Genomic DNA, 14,957 nt, shown 5'->3' with positions numbered 1-14,957 from the left:
TCCTTTTGTACTTCCTCAATTTACTAATGCTTTGAAATTATCTCCATGGATGACACACAAAACTAAGTTTTTCCTCTGTATTTTGGTACACAATATGATTAGAAACCAATTCTAGTAGCAAGTGTATTCTCAGACTTGGGGACAAAATCACTTAGTGGACATCAGTAAAAATGGAGCCTGTTGGTTACCGGAGACATTCTGGGAGAAAATGATATACCAACTCTTTCCAGCTAGACACATCCCCCCACTCTGTATTTCACAACTTCCACATTCTTATGCCGACTTTCTCATCCTCTGACTGTTCCCGTTCACTCACTGACCACATAACCTGGTTACATAGGTCAGATCCTTATACCCACAGCTCAATATTCTCCTTCTGTCCTTCCTGCTCTACTCCGACTTCAACAGTGACTCTGTTTCTCTCCTCATAGAAGCCGCACGACCTGCTGAGCATTTCCAGCGCTTTCTTCTAGTTTCACTCTCACACCCTCCTGACGCCGTTCTCCGTGAGAAGGGGATCAGTCTGTTGAGTTTCACAGAAAGGTTGCCCGGTGGTGACGGAGGAACAGTTTTCTACGGCTCCTGTGTGTCGGGGGAAGGTGTTGAGCGAGCATCTGTTTCCGGTTTTCCGGGCTACCGGTAGGTTTTGTGATGGGGCCAGCCGGTAAGGAGGGGTGGTCGCAGGAACGGGGAGAGGGGAGAGGGGAGAGGAGGGGCGGGCACGGTTACCAAGGAGGGAGGGTGAGGAGGGGAGGGCACGGTTATCAGATAGGGAAGATGAGGGGCGGGCACAGTTACCGGGGAGGGAAGATGAGGGGCGGGTACGGTTACCAAGGAGGGAGGGTGAGGAGGGGAGGGCACGGTTACCAGATAGGAAAGATGAGGGGCGGCACGCTTAGCGGGGAGGGAGGGTGAGGAGGGGCGGGCACGGTTACCAGATAGGAAAGATGAGGGGCGGCACGCTTAGCGGGGAGGGAGGGTGAGGAGGGGCGGGCACGGTTACCAGATAGGAAAGATGAGGGGCGGCACGCTTAGCGGGGAGGGAGGGTGAGGAGGGGCGGGCACGGTTACCAGATAGGAAAGATGAGGGGCGGCACGCTTAGCGGGGAGGGAGGGTGAGGAGGGGCGGGCACGGTTACCAGATAGGGAAGATGAGGGGCGGGTACGGTTACCAGATAGGGAAGATGAGGGGCGGGCACGGTTACCAGATAGGGAAGATGAGGGGCGGGCACGGTCACCGGGGAGGGAGGGTGAGGAGGGGCGATTACGGTTACCAGGTTGGGTGAGGTGGGCAAACACTGTTACTGGGGATGGAGGGAAGGTGAGGAAGGATGGGCACGGTTACCGGGAAGGGAAGGTAAAAAGGGTGAGGAAGGAGGGGAGAGGCAGACACGAGGCCATGACAAGGAGGCGCTCTGGGATGTTGGCTAGCCATCTGCTGCAGGTGCTGGCAACATGATTAATCCCACCACCATCCTGCCTATGTGACTGGACCCTCCCTTGTACCTCTTGAAGCTTCTGCCTCAGTTCAGGCCTGCTCAGTGGATCAAACAATTTTCCTCCACGGATGCCTTCTGACCCACTGAGTTGCTCTACCTTTTTCACAAATCAACGGCATTGCAGAATCTCGTGTTGCCACGACTTGAAGAATTTGATAGGGAGAGGCTAAGCACATTGTGACTTTGTTTCTTGCAGCTTAGGGAACTGACTGATGATCTGATGGAGGTGTGTAAAATCACAAGGGGCATATGGTGAATAAACCCAAGTCTTTCCTTCAGAGTTAGGAAATCAAGAAAGAGAGGGCGTAGATTTAAGGTTTAGGGTTCGTAACCTCTTTTTATGCCATTGACCAATACGATTAAGCAAGGGGTCCAAGGTTGGGAAGCCCTGGATTAAGGCGATAGGAAGTTGGGGGCAACTTCTGTATCCAGAGGGCGATGGATATATGGAACAAGCAGCCAGAGGAAGTGGTGCAGGGAGGTACAATTACAACATTTAAATTTTGATAAGCATTTAGGAAAGGGATATGGGCTAACTTAGATGAGTATCATGAATGGGTTGGGCCAATAAGATTATATATGTTCTATATTACTCTGACTCCACATATTATCTCTGGAACTCAGGAATAGGCCCTTCAGCCACCTACATACGCACCAACCATGATGCCAAATGAACTTAATGCCATCAGAATGCATGTAGTCCATATCTCTCCAATCTTTGTCTGTTCAGATGTCTGTCTAAATGGATCTTAAACATCACTGTCATATGTGGATTTTCACTGCATTAATTGGGACAGTAAGAGCAATGAATAGAGAGGCAAAGATTGTTAAAAAGCATTTAGAAGATTTTTAATCATTGTGCAGGAAGACAAATGTCTTTCCCAGGGTGCAGTGATGAATTTGCTTGGAATCATAATATTAAAGGTGAAGTTGTAGTTAATAAAATATAATCTGATGTAAGTGTTTTTACTATACAGGTGCTCCAGAAATTAATGTAGGCCCAGGGATATGTCATCCACTGTATACCTGTTACAGTGGTATGCTAATTGCCTTGGGCCAAAGTTGTCTGAATGCTCAATGAGGAGGAATTAATGATCTCTAACAGCTGAGGAGCAGTCAAAATGGCTGGGTGGTGGATAGATAACTCTGGGACAAAGGCCACAAGTAACGGCTTTGTGGATGCTACACGGACATGAGGCAACTTGGGGATCACTGACAACCACATAATTATTCCTCTTTGCAGTGGTCGGTGAGCCAGACTTCACTGATTTGGATGAATTTGGCTGTCCCTTTTGTTATAGAACTGTTCTGTATTTGTGGTACAATATTGTTCATCAGCCTTGGATCAGTAACCACCAGTTAAATGGAAGCGAGTGCAGAAATGGGATGGAGAAAGACTGGGGGAAAATGGTCAATTGCACTGGTGCTGTTTTAGTTTCCAGGTGCTTCCTGTTGAACAGGTGCTATGTCATGTATAGGAGGCATAAGTGGGTATTTTCAATAAGGAAGTTGCCTTCCATTTTATTGGTACTTCCTTGTTTGTGAATCATTCTTTTATTGAGTACACCTGTAGAACGTTGAACTGAAAGCTCAGGAGTTCCAGGCAAAAAGAGACCTTTGTGCTTTGTGCATCGGAATCAGGTTTAATATTACTGGGATACCTCTTAAACTTTATAGAAGCAGTACAATGAAATAAATGATAAATATAGAGAAGAAAAATAAATTACAGTAAATATATATATTTGTCTATAAAATAGTTAAAATAAGTAGTGCGAAAGAAAACAAATTTTAAAAAAAGTAGTGAGGTGGTCATGGGTTCAATGTTCATTTAGAAATCAGATGATGGATAGAAGCTGTTCCTGAATTGCTGAGTGCATGCCTTCAGGCTTCTGTATCTCCTTCCCAATAGTTACAATGTGAAGAGGGCATGTCCTGCATGGTGGAGATCTTTAATGATGGACATCACCTTCCTAAGGCACCACCTCTTGGATACTACGGAGGCTAGTATCCATGATGGAGCTAACTAATTTTACAACTTTTTGCGACTTACTTTGATCCTGTGCAGTAGTCCCCTACCCATACCAGACAGTAATGCAGCCAATCAGAATGCTCTCCATGGTACATTTGTAGAAATTTTTGAGTGTTTTAGTTGACAAACCAAATTTCAAATTCCTAATGAAATATAGCCACAGTCTTGCCTTCTTTATAGCTGCCTTAATATGTTGCAAACAGATTAGATCCTCAGAGATATTGACACCTAGGAACTTGAAACAGCTCACTCGCTTCACTTCTGATCCCTCTGAGGATTGGTTTGTGTTCCCTTGTCTTACTCTTACTGAAGTCCACAACCAGTTCTTTGGTCTTGCTGACATTGAGTGCAAGTTTGTTGCTGCAACACCATTAACTAACTAATCTTGCTCTTGTACATTCTTTCATCACCATCTGAAATTCTGCCAACAACGGTTGTATCTTCAGCAAATTTATAGAAAGCATTTGAGCTATGCCTAGCCACGCAGTCGTAGGTGTAGAGACAGTATAACAGTGGGCAAATCATCCCTGTGGTGCGCCACTGCTGATTGTAATCGAGGTGAAGATATTAATTCCAATCTGCACAGATTATCTCTGGTTAGAAAGTCAAGAATCCAGTTGCAGAGGGAGGTCACTGAGGCCTAGGTTCTTTAGCTTTTCAATTAGGACTGTAAGAATGGTGGTGTTACATGCTGAGCTACAGTCAATAAACAGCATCCTGAGATAGGTATTTGCATTGTCCAGGTGAACCAAGGCCGTGTGGACAGCCATTGAGATCATGTCTGCTGTAGACCTATTGTGGCAATAGGCAAATCGTAGTGGGTTTAGGTCTTTGTTGAAGCAGTTGTTGATTCTCGAAGCATTTCATCAACGTATACGTGAGTGACTGGACAATAGTTGTTAAGGTAGCTCATGCTGCTCTTGGGCACTGGTATAATTGTTGCCCTTTTGAAGCAGGTGGAAACTTGGTTAGCAAAACAATAAAAGATTTCAGGAATAGAATTGTAGAAGGAGAAGTCTGATTTTTTTCCTTATTTTGTGAATAATCATGAACATTTAAGGAAGCATAGAAGCAGGTAAAAGAACATTGTAGGTAATGTGGTTTTAATCTGTGGTATGAACTGTCTGAATTTTCTAAAGCTAGGGTTAGGGTTGCAGTGCTGAAAATCCAAGAATCAGACAGTTGACCTTTTGGGTCTCTGATGAAGGGTCTCAACTGGACATGTCAACTGTTTACTCTTTTCAATAGATGCTGCCTGGCCTGCTGAGTTCCTCCAGCATTTTGTGTGTGTTGCTCATCTTAATTTTCTCTTGGTTATGCTTTCTGAAAAAGCAGTCTGACGTCCTGGGTCAGCCATATGTTGGTAACACTCGACCACAAATTTTTTCAAAAGTTTTGCTTCCTCAGAATTTTTTTGTTTGTTATAGACTGCTTGAAGATTAACACAAATATAATTACATGTATCACGTAGGAATTTGGACAAACAACAAATTAACTTTTATTGAATATAATGTGTTTAATTGCATAATGGTGCTGATGCTTTGCAATAGTTAAGCTAAGTTAAAAGTATTTTGTTAATGATTTTCATTTGTACTTAAGTGTCTGAGGCTTCTCACTTAAGAGTCCAACAATAATTCGCCAGCATTGATGGATTCCAGTTGCCCTGGTATCTTTTCTCCATGACCACAATGTCCTGGTGAAACCTTTCACCATGCTCGTCATTAACAGCACCAAGATTTGCAAGGAAGAAGCCTACATGGGAATGCAGAAAATGAATCTTTAGTGACATGTTGCATTTCTTGATCTTACATGCTTGAAGTATGCTTTTGTCCAGCTGCATGTTGTTTGGTGCTCTGTAGATGCCAAGAAAAATTTCAACAACTTCCTTGAATGCCTTCCATGTGATTTTCTCCGGACCCACTAGAAATTCTTCAAATTGCCTGTCATTGGTGACCTGTTTGATTTGTGGACCAACAAAAATGCTTTCCTTAATCTTGGCATCAATTATTCTGGGAAGCATTTGTCTCAAATATCAAAATCCTTGACAGAAAATGTTGTGCCTGGTGATAGCAAATTTCATGCTTGCAGTCCTGAACCCAATAATTATTACTAAAACCTGTCCTGCTGTGCAGCAGCTGCGCCGCCTAAGCATGCCTGGACAAGATAGGAAACTTTCCAGCTTACATTGTAGGCAACATTTTAATGGACTTGAATTATGAATTAAAATAATAAACATTAGTTTAATTTTTAAAAAATGGTGCGTGATAGGGAAATTTTATGGTGATTTTCATTATCAGTAGCCCAAAATTCATAAGATACACCTAAAGGTATTCAGGAAACAAAATCTTTGTTGGTCGGTGTAATGTAAAGATATCTGAGTATTTACATTGTGTGACTAGAATAACCTTTATTTTACAGATGCTGCTCAATGCTTCTGGGATAATGGATTGCTGACACTTTAAGACTCCAGATGAGGGGCAAAACTGCAAAGAGTGGCCTGTGGTAAGTTCAGAATAAAATCAGAAAATGCTGAAAACACTCAGTAGGTCTGGTAGTATCTGTGCAGGGAGAGGTGGATAAGTCACCTGGACCAGATGGTGTACACCCCAGTGTTCTGAAAGAGGTGGCTGAAGAGATCATGGAGGCATTAGTAATGAACTTCCAAGAATTGCTGGTAATAGATTCTGAAATGGTTCCAGAAGACTGGAAAATTGCAAATGTCACTCCAGTCTTCAAGAAGGTGGGGGGGGGGGGGGGGGAGACAAGAAGGGAAACTATAGGCCAGTTTACCTGACCTCAGTGGTTGGGAATATGTTGGAGTCAATTATTAAGGATGAGGTCTCAAGGTATTTGGAGACACATGACAAAGTAGGCCTTAGCATGGTTTCCTCAAGGGAAATCTTGCTTGAAAAATCTGTTGGAATTCTTTGGAGAAATAACAAGCAGGATAGACAATGGGGAATCAGTTGATGTTGGGCACTTTGATTTTCAGAAGGCCTTGGACAAGGTGCCACATAGGAGGCTGCTGAACAAGCTATGAGCCTATGGTATTACAGGAAAGGTTCTAACGTGGATAAAGCAGTGGCTGATTGGCAGGAGGCAAAGAGTTTTCTGGCTGGCTACCAGTGACTAGTAGAGTTCACAGGGGTCTGTGTTGGGAACAATTCTTTTTACATTACATGTCAATGATTTGGATGATGGAATTCATGGCTTTGTTGCAAAGTTTGCAAATGATATGAAGTTAGGTGGAGGGGCAGGTAGTTTTGAGGAAGTAGAGAGGCTACAGAAGGACTTAGTTTATGAGAATGGGCAAATAAATGGCAGATGGAATACAGTGTTGGGAAGTGTATGGTCATGCACTTTGATAGAAGAAATGGAAGGGTTGACTATTTTCTAAATGGAGAGGTTAATTTGCAGCTTGAGTCTGGTGAGGAAGGCAAATGCAATGTTAGCATTAATTTCAGGAGGACTAGAATATAAAAATAAGAATGTGATGTTGGGACTTTATAAAGCACTAGTAAGGCCTCATTTGGAGTATTATGAGCAGATTTGGGCCCCTTATCTTAAAAAGGATATGCTGAAACGAGAGGGTTCAAAGGAGATTCATGAAAATGATTCCAGGATTGAATGGCTTGTCATATGAGAAACATTTGATGGCTCTGGCCCAGTACTTGCTGGAATTCAGAGGAATGAGGGGTGACCTCATTGAAACCTACAGAATTGTGAAAGACCTTAAGAGAGTGAATGTGGAGAGGATATTTCCTCTGATGGGAGAGTCTGCGGCAAGAGGATACTGTCTCAGAATAGACAAGTGTTCTTTTAGAACAGATGAGGAATTTCTTTAGCCAGAGTGTGATTAATCTGTGGAATTCTTTACTACAGGCAGCTGTGGAGGCCATGTCTTTATGTATATTTAAAGCAGAGTTTGATAGATTCTTGATTGATCAGGATTATAAGGGATATGGTGAGAAAGCAGGAAATTGGAACTGAGAAGAAAATTAGGTTAGTCATAATGAAATGGCGGAGCAGACTCGATGGGCCAAATGGCCTAATTCTGCCACTATGTCTTATGGTCTAAATGCATAATGGCTTTTGATCAGAACTGGGAAAGTTCTAAATCAAGTATATTTTAATTGTAGAGAAGGGTGGTGAGAACAGAGAAAATATTTATCATGAGGTTGATACCAAGAAATAAGAGCTTTGGAGTTGAAGTGTGATTTTTCATTTTACGCCTGTTAAAATTTGCTTTGAATCCGATATATCAAATCCTTGCAATCAATAGTGATGAGTTGATGTGGTATGGCTTCAGTTTGTTAGCTTTTGGATTACTATCTCCCTCCAATACTTATATAGATCATAACTTCTAATAACTTTTAACCATTAAAACCTGAACAACTATCTTCCATTGTAGCAATAACATATACAGTGCATTCCAGTTAATTACAACACATTGGGACCAGTACATTTTGGCCCAATTAAGCAGTTGCCCCAATTAGCTAAAGCTCATGGAAGTGTGTGTGGCCTCCGTCGATTGTGGTCGACCATGGGTACTGCGCCTGGTCACTGGTTTGTCAAGCAGTGTCGACTGTGGCTATTGAGGAAGCTGGAGTGGTCTCCAGGGCACAAGCCAGGGCAGAATTGATATGGAGATCTGTCTATTGTCCATGCAGTGGGACACCCCTCTCTCCATGCTGACGGGTCCAAAGGAACGACGAGAGTCGGTACAGTTTGGTGCCAGCAGCATCGCAGGAGTTGCTGTGCCGGTGCTAGGTACAGCGGTCAGCCGCCTTCGGGACTCCGACTCCGGATTTTTCCTCGGGGTTTACTCCCAAAGCCTTTCCCATGAGTGGGTATAGCTGCAAAGCAACGGAGGTTTGAAATAGGAGTTTTCCCTCTCCTAGATGAGCTACCATCCATGGTTAATGAGCCCCATCTGCCCGGAGCAACTGGTTGTAGGGCACCAGTGGCCCACCTTTGCCCCTTTTCCTGTCAGTGAGAACAGCTCCGCCAGGCATAAGAACTATGCCACGTGTGAAGGCCAGGAGTTGGACTTGGTTGTCAGAGGCTGTTTGAAACGCACGCCATGAAGAGCATTTGTTTAGCAGTGGGAGTTCAACCCTACTACCACCCTTCGGCTATGACTACTGTTGGAGCCAAAAGTCGTTAAAAAGGTATAAAAAAGATAAACTACTGTTTGATTAGAAAATTATGTATTTAAATGAAATACAGAACAAATTAGAACACTCAATTCAGTACTATAAAACTGTATATTTGTTCCGAATACTTACTGATGAAAGAATTCATCCGTGTCCTTTGACTGCAACTGAACAAAATTAGTGCAGTTAAAGCACTGCCTTTATACAATGCTATCAACGGTTGCAACCTCCAAATCTTCATTTTCATTCTAACATTTAAGATGTTACCTTCAAAGTAGAAACTATGAAGAATTTGATACCTTCAAATTCTTCATAGTTTCTAACTTGTTGAAGTAGTGAAATCATTTTCACTGCTGGCCATTTCTTGCAACTCCAAGCCCGAATGTTTGAGACCACAGTGAGTAAAACAGTTCTGAATTGTCTTGCTGCTTATTTCTCACCAACTGAAAGTGACAAAGATCACTGCTTTTTGAACACAAACACATGCAACTGTTGCTATTTAAAATTTGTTTGCCCCTATCTGTGTTGTGGCTTAACGGCTGCACAAGTGCACGCGACTAACGTTAGTTACAAACTGTTTGGCAACAGTCTCTGGTCCCAATTAAACAGTGCCCCAAATAAAGAAAGTGAATCCCTGATATTTTCTCGATTTAGTTTTTGTTCTTTATGAGTTGTCACAAATAAGCAGCTGCCACGATTCACTGATGGCCCTATTAACCATAATGCACTGTATTTCCTAATTATAAACTTAGTAACGTATCCCCTCATCATAACATCAAGAACTTCATTATTTCCCCCTTACCATGTAACCAACTAAAATTTCCCCACCATCAGACTCCATAACTATCATCTCCAGACTATATTATGGGATCACTGTATGCTCATAATGTTCTCAAGGACTAATATCTTCCCTTCATAATTGCAGCCTCAATCAAAACCACAATATTTCTCTATTATGATCTCAAAATCTAATAATAATTTTTAAAATTCTCCATCAAGAAGCAATATTTCCTTCCAACAGTCATTCTACATTAAATAGAATTAGAAATTATTTAAATCTGATATCCATCCCACAACATGAGAAAGTAAAAATCTTTGCGTTATGACTCTGTTGTAATGTACAGACATAAATTTATAAGTCTAATGGCTTGTAGAAAGAGGCTGTCCCATAGCCTGTTGGTCCTGGCTTTAATGCTGTGGTAGTATTTGCCAGACGGAAGCAGCTGAAACAGTTTATGGTTGGGGTGACTGGTGTCCCCGATGATCTTCCAGGCCTCCTTTCTGCACCTGCTGCTGTAAATGTTCTCGATGGAGTGAAGTTCACATCAACAGGTGAACTGGGCTGTCCATACCACACTCTGCAGTGCCCAGCGATCAGGGTTGGTGCTGTTCCCATACCAGGTGGTGATACAGCCAGTCAGTATGCTCTCAGTGGTGCCCCTGCAGAAAGTCAGGGCCCATGCCAAACTTCTTCAGTCACCTGAGGTGGAAGAGATGCTATTGTGTTTTTTTTTGCCACAAAGTCACAATATCTCAACATAAGTTGCTCCTTATCAAAACTAGGAAAATAAATAATACATTAGAATGAAGCAAATCTTGATGAACATAAGAACTAGGAACAGGAATTGGCCGCCTGGCCCATCCAGCCTGCTCCGCCATTTAGTAAGATCATGGCTGATTTGACCAGTTTTACCTACCTGCCTTTTCTCCATAACCCTTAATTCCCTTGCTATGCAAAAGTTTATCTAACTGTTTCTTAAATGTATTTAATGAGTAAGCCTCTGCTGCTTGTCAGTTGGTATCAGGCCAGTGTTTGATGTGTCAAAATTTTGATTATTCATTATGGTATGGCATACCCTTTTATGTGGTGTGACTGTATGCAGCATATAGTAGCATTTACCGTAGAACTGCAATCCTGCCTGGTTTTCTTTCAGATTTCCAGCATCTGTTCTGGTTGATGACTTAACTGTAACCATTGCAAGGTACATGATATTAATACCCTGCTGTTTTTACAGTCTAGTACTATGCTATTGAGTCATTGTTCCATGTTTTGAATGCTATCTGAGTACGCCCTTGTCTGTCAACACTGGCAGGGTGTGCATAGGAGAAGACGTGACACTGCCTCTTTTGCTCAGAGGGAGAATCCAACAGTGCCCTGTGTTGTTCTTGGGTGAATCACTGTACACCAAGATGACCTTGCCTTGATTTGTGTTACTGAGTGTGTTGTGCACCTTTGAGTGTGATTGTATACTATATAGCTGTTACAATAAAGCAAGTGAGCTGCTGGCACTGATTATGCAGGTACCCTACTCTGAGAGAACTGAATCGATGCTGATTTAGACTTTTGATTGCTTTACATTTTGTTGTGGCACGTGTTGAGTATAATTGGGACTGGAAACTAATGGGAGGATAGAAGGCTTGAGGTTTACATGCAATCAGTGACGACACCCGGTGAGTGAGTTCACTTGAAGTTCGCATGAAGAACAGAAAGACCCTCTTTATGCTTTCTGATGCAGGCATGGAATGAGCTTTTCCCCCTGAAGGCCAAGGAAAATGTGGTTTCTGGTGAGTCACCATGCAAGCTTGTAATAAAAATCTGGTTAGCTAGAGGATGAGCCCATTTTGGAACTTTACTTGCCCAGCCTGTTCTGTGACTAAAGACTGAAGGCTTTTATTTAAGTATGTATGGCTTTTGTACCCTTATGTAAGCTGGGAGGACATCTATTTTTTTTCTTAAACACTTTGTTACGGCTTTTATCCCAGGCCCACCATTGTATGTTTGTTTCATTTTTATTAACTTTATTTGCAAAAGTCTTTACATTCAAATAGAATTCTTGCTGCCCAAGATGTACCTGAACTTCTGTGGTGTACACTGATCCTAGGAGGTTTCCAGTGATGCACTGCTCCCTCTCCAGGGTCATTCCAATACAGACATATTCTTGGAAGAGGGGCAGTCAGTCACCTTTGACGAGCCTTTCGACAGCCTGCTGACTGGAGTCCCTCAACTGAAGTTCCCTGCTGCACTCTAACCAACGATCAAGGGAGATGGGCAAATTAACTGGAAACCAGGGTCAGTTCAGCCAGAATTTGAGGAGCAGCTCCTTCAAGTACTTGGGAAATGTACCCTTCCACTCTGTATAAATGTGGACTTTTCTAGCTGTAGAAATGGCAGGTAACTTAAGACTCCAATAACCAAATTAAAAGCCTCATGCAGCAGTCTCCACTCCAGGGCCATATTTTAAATGACTACTGTATAGATAAGTCATCCATTGGTGAGTTCCACTCATTACCAAATAGCAGAGTGGACTGCCACAGCAAGCCAATTGAATGGATGGGGGCGAGGAAGTGGAGAGTGCGCAGGAGCAGCTGTGTGGAAAACACACCGAATTACAGCATGAAATACATTACTGAGACTGCTTGTGTTGTGTAGTACTAGGTGGTACTCTACTTCAAAGGAAGGGCATCTCCATCTCAGAAGAAATCTGTGTCCAGCATCCCATCTTGTAAACACTTTAGAGACCCTGCTCAGTTTCATGCCAAGACTTGAGTACAGACATGACATTACTGTCATCATACCAAGGGTGGTTTACAAACATGGTTCCATGGATGGTCATGTTTCACCAAATTATTGAAACACTTTGAAAATCAGTAAATTGGTTTCATATTGTCATGTACACTGAGGTACCATGAAAAGCTTTGTGTTGTGTGCCATCCATGGAGATCAAGGGAAAACAACAGATCGTAGAATAATAAACACAAAGTACACTGCAGATGCTGTGGTCAAACCAACACGCTGGAGGAACTCAGCAGATCGGGCAGTATCTGTGGAAACGAGCAGTCAACGTTTCAGGCCAAGACCCTTCATCAGGACTGAGGAGGGAGGGGGCAGGGGCCCCATAAAGAAGGTGGGGGGAGGGTGGGAAGAAGAAGGCTGGTAGGTGTCAGGTGAAAAACCAATAAGAGGAAAGATCAAGGGGTGGGGGAAGGGGAGCAGGGAGGGGATAGGCAGGAAAGGTTGGAGGAGCAACACTCATATACCGTCTGGGTAGTCTCCAGCCCCTTGGCATGAACATTGAATTCTCCAACTTCCAGTAATTCCCTCCCTCTCCCTTCCCCCATCCCAGTTTCACTCTGCCTCCAGCTGCCTATCACTCTCTCATGATTTAGCCTTCTACTACACATAGTGCTTTCCCCTTACATTCCTTCTTCACCTTTCCTGCCTAACCCCTCCCCACCCCTTGATCTTTCCTCTGATTGGTTTTTCACCTCGCACCTACCAGCCTTCTTCCCACCCTCCCCCCACTTTCTTTATAGGGCCCCTGCCCCCTCCCTCTTCAGTCCTGATGAAGGGTCTTGCCCTGAAACGTTGACTGCTCGTTTCCATGGATGCTGCTCAACCTGCTGAGTTCCTCCAGCATGTTGTACGTGTTGGTTAGAACGTAGAATAAAGAGTTACAGTTAGAGAAAGTGCAGTGCCAGTAGACAATAAGGTGCAAGGTCATAACGAGGTAGATTGTGAGTCCATCTTTTGTATAAGAGGTCCATTCAAAAGTTTGTAACAGCTGGTTAAAAGCTGTCCACAACTCTACACTTTCTAATCTGCTGAAGAAGTGACGGATGCTGTGGAAAGAGGGGAACTGATACTGCACTTAGATTTCCATTTGGCATTTGATGCAATTTCACATCAAATTCTTAATGCATAAAATAATAGACCCTAGTGTTTAAAATAAGTGCTTTTGCGTGGACAAAGAAATAGCTGATCAACAAGAAACTGGAGAGAAATAGAAATTTTACTGGTTGGTAAAGTGTGCTGCAGAAATGTGTTGGAATTTCAACTGTTTGCATTTACACTGCATGGTCACTTTATTAGGTGCATCTGTACACTTGTTAATGCAAATAACCAAGCAGTCAATCATGTGCCAGCATCTCAATGCATAAAAGCAGGAATGGTCAAGAGGTTCAGTTGTTGTTCAGAAGAAACATCAGTATAGGGAAGAAATATGATCTAAGTGACTTTGACCATGATTGTTGGTGTCTGAGTATCTCAGAAACTGCTAATCTTGTGGGATTTTCATACACGGCAGACTGTAGGGCAGAGATTCCCAAGCTTTCTCATGCCGTGGACCAATACTATTAAGCAAGGGGTCCATGGACCCCAGCTTGGAAATCCCTGCTGTAAAGTTTACGAAGAATGGTACAAAAATACCCAGTGAGTGACAGTTCTGTGGACAAAACTACCTTGTTAATGAGCAACACACACAAAATACTGGTGGAACGCAGCAGGCCAAGCAGCATCTATAGGAAGAAGCACAGTCGACATTTCAGGGGGAGCCCCTTCCTCAGGACTAACTGAAAGAATAGTAAGAGATTTTAAAGTGGGAGGGGAGGTCCGAAATGAAAGAAGACAGGAGGGGGAGGGATGAAGCAAAGAGCTCAAAAGTTGATTGGCAAAAGAGATACACAGATGGAGAAGGGAAAGGATCATGGGACGGGAGGCCAAGGGAGAAAAAGGGGGAGGCGAGCACCAGAGGAAGATGGAGAACAGGCAAGGAGTGATTGTGAGAGGGGCAGAGAGAGAAAAAAAGGCCGATAATATACTTACCAGTGCGGCCTTCTAATATCTTGGTGAGACCCGACGCAGACTGGGAGACCGTTTTGCTGAACACTCACGCTCTGTCCGCCAGGGCAAGCAGGATCTCCCAGTGGCCACACATTTTAGTTCCACGTCCCATTCCTATTCTGATATGCCTATCCATGGCCTCCTCTACTGTCAAGATGAAGCCACACTCAGGTTGGAGGACCACCACCTTATATACAGGCTGGGTAGCCTCCAACCTGATGGCGTGAACATTGACTTCTCTAACTTCCATTAATGCCCCTCCTCCCCTTCTTACCCCATCTCTAATATAGTTAGTTCCCCCCCCCCCCGCTTTTTTTCTCTCTGCCTATCACTCTGCCTGTTATCCATCTCCCTCTAGTGCTCCCCTCCCATTTCTTTCTCACTAGGCCTCCCATCCCATGACCCTTTCCCTTCTCCAACTGTATCCCTTTTGCCAATCAACTTCTGAGCTCTTGGCTTCATCCCTCCCCCTCCTGTCTTCTCCTGACATTTTGGATCTCCCCTCCCACTTTCAAATCTCTTACTATCCTTTCTTTCAGTTAGTCCTGAGGAAGGGTCTCGGCCCAAAACATCGACTGTTCTTCTCCCTATAGATGCTGCCTGGCCTGCTGCATTCCACCAGCATTTTGTGTGTGTTGAATTTCCAGCATCTA

At 43.4% G+C, this 14,957-nt stretch overlaps 1 protein-coding gene across 3 annotated transcripts in view; it reads left to right on the top strand.

Annotated features, from left to right (window-relative positions):
- Positions 1–588: 588 nt before the first annotated feature.
- Positions 589–14,957, top strand: part of LOC132402211 (roquin-1-like) — a 132,846-nt gene continuing 118,477 nt past the window's right edge. Inside the window, exons 1-2 of one of the 3 annotated variants that reach the window (XM_059984950.1) lie at positions 589–639; positions 5,947–6,030. The gene's annotated coding sequence lies outside the window, so the exon portion shown is untranslated. Of the gene's footprint in view, positions 640–1,703; positions 1,726–5,946; positions 6,031–14,957 lie in introns of those variants that run through there. The other 2 variants (XM_059984953.1, XM_059984952.1) reach the window with 2 other exon arrangements.

Source organism: Hypanus sabinus, chromosome 11 (genome assembly GCF_030144855.1).
Source record: "Hypanus sabinus isolate sHypSab1 chromosome 11, sHypSab1.hap1, whole genome shotgun sequence".
Lineage (NCBI taxonomy): Eukaryota > Metazoa > Chordata > Chondrichthyes > Myliobatiformes > Dasyatidae > Hypanus > Hypanus sabinus.
Note: the sequence above shows the minus strand (reverse complement) of the source record. Positions and strands in the feature narration are given on the sequence as shown.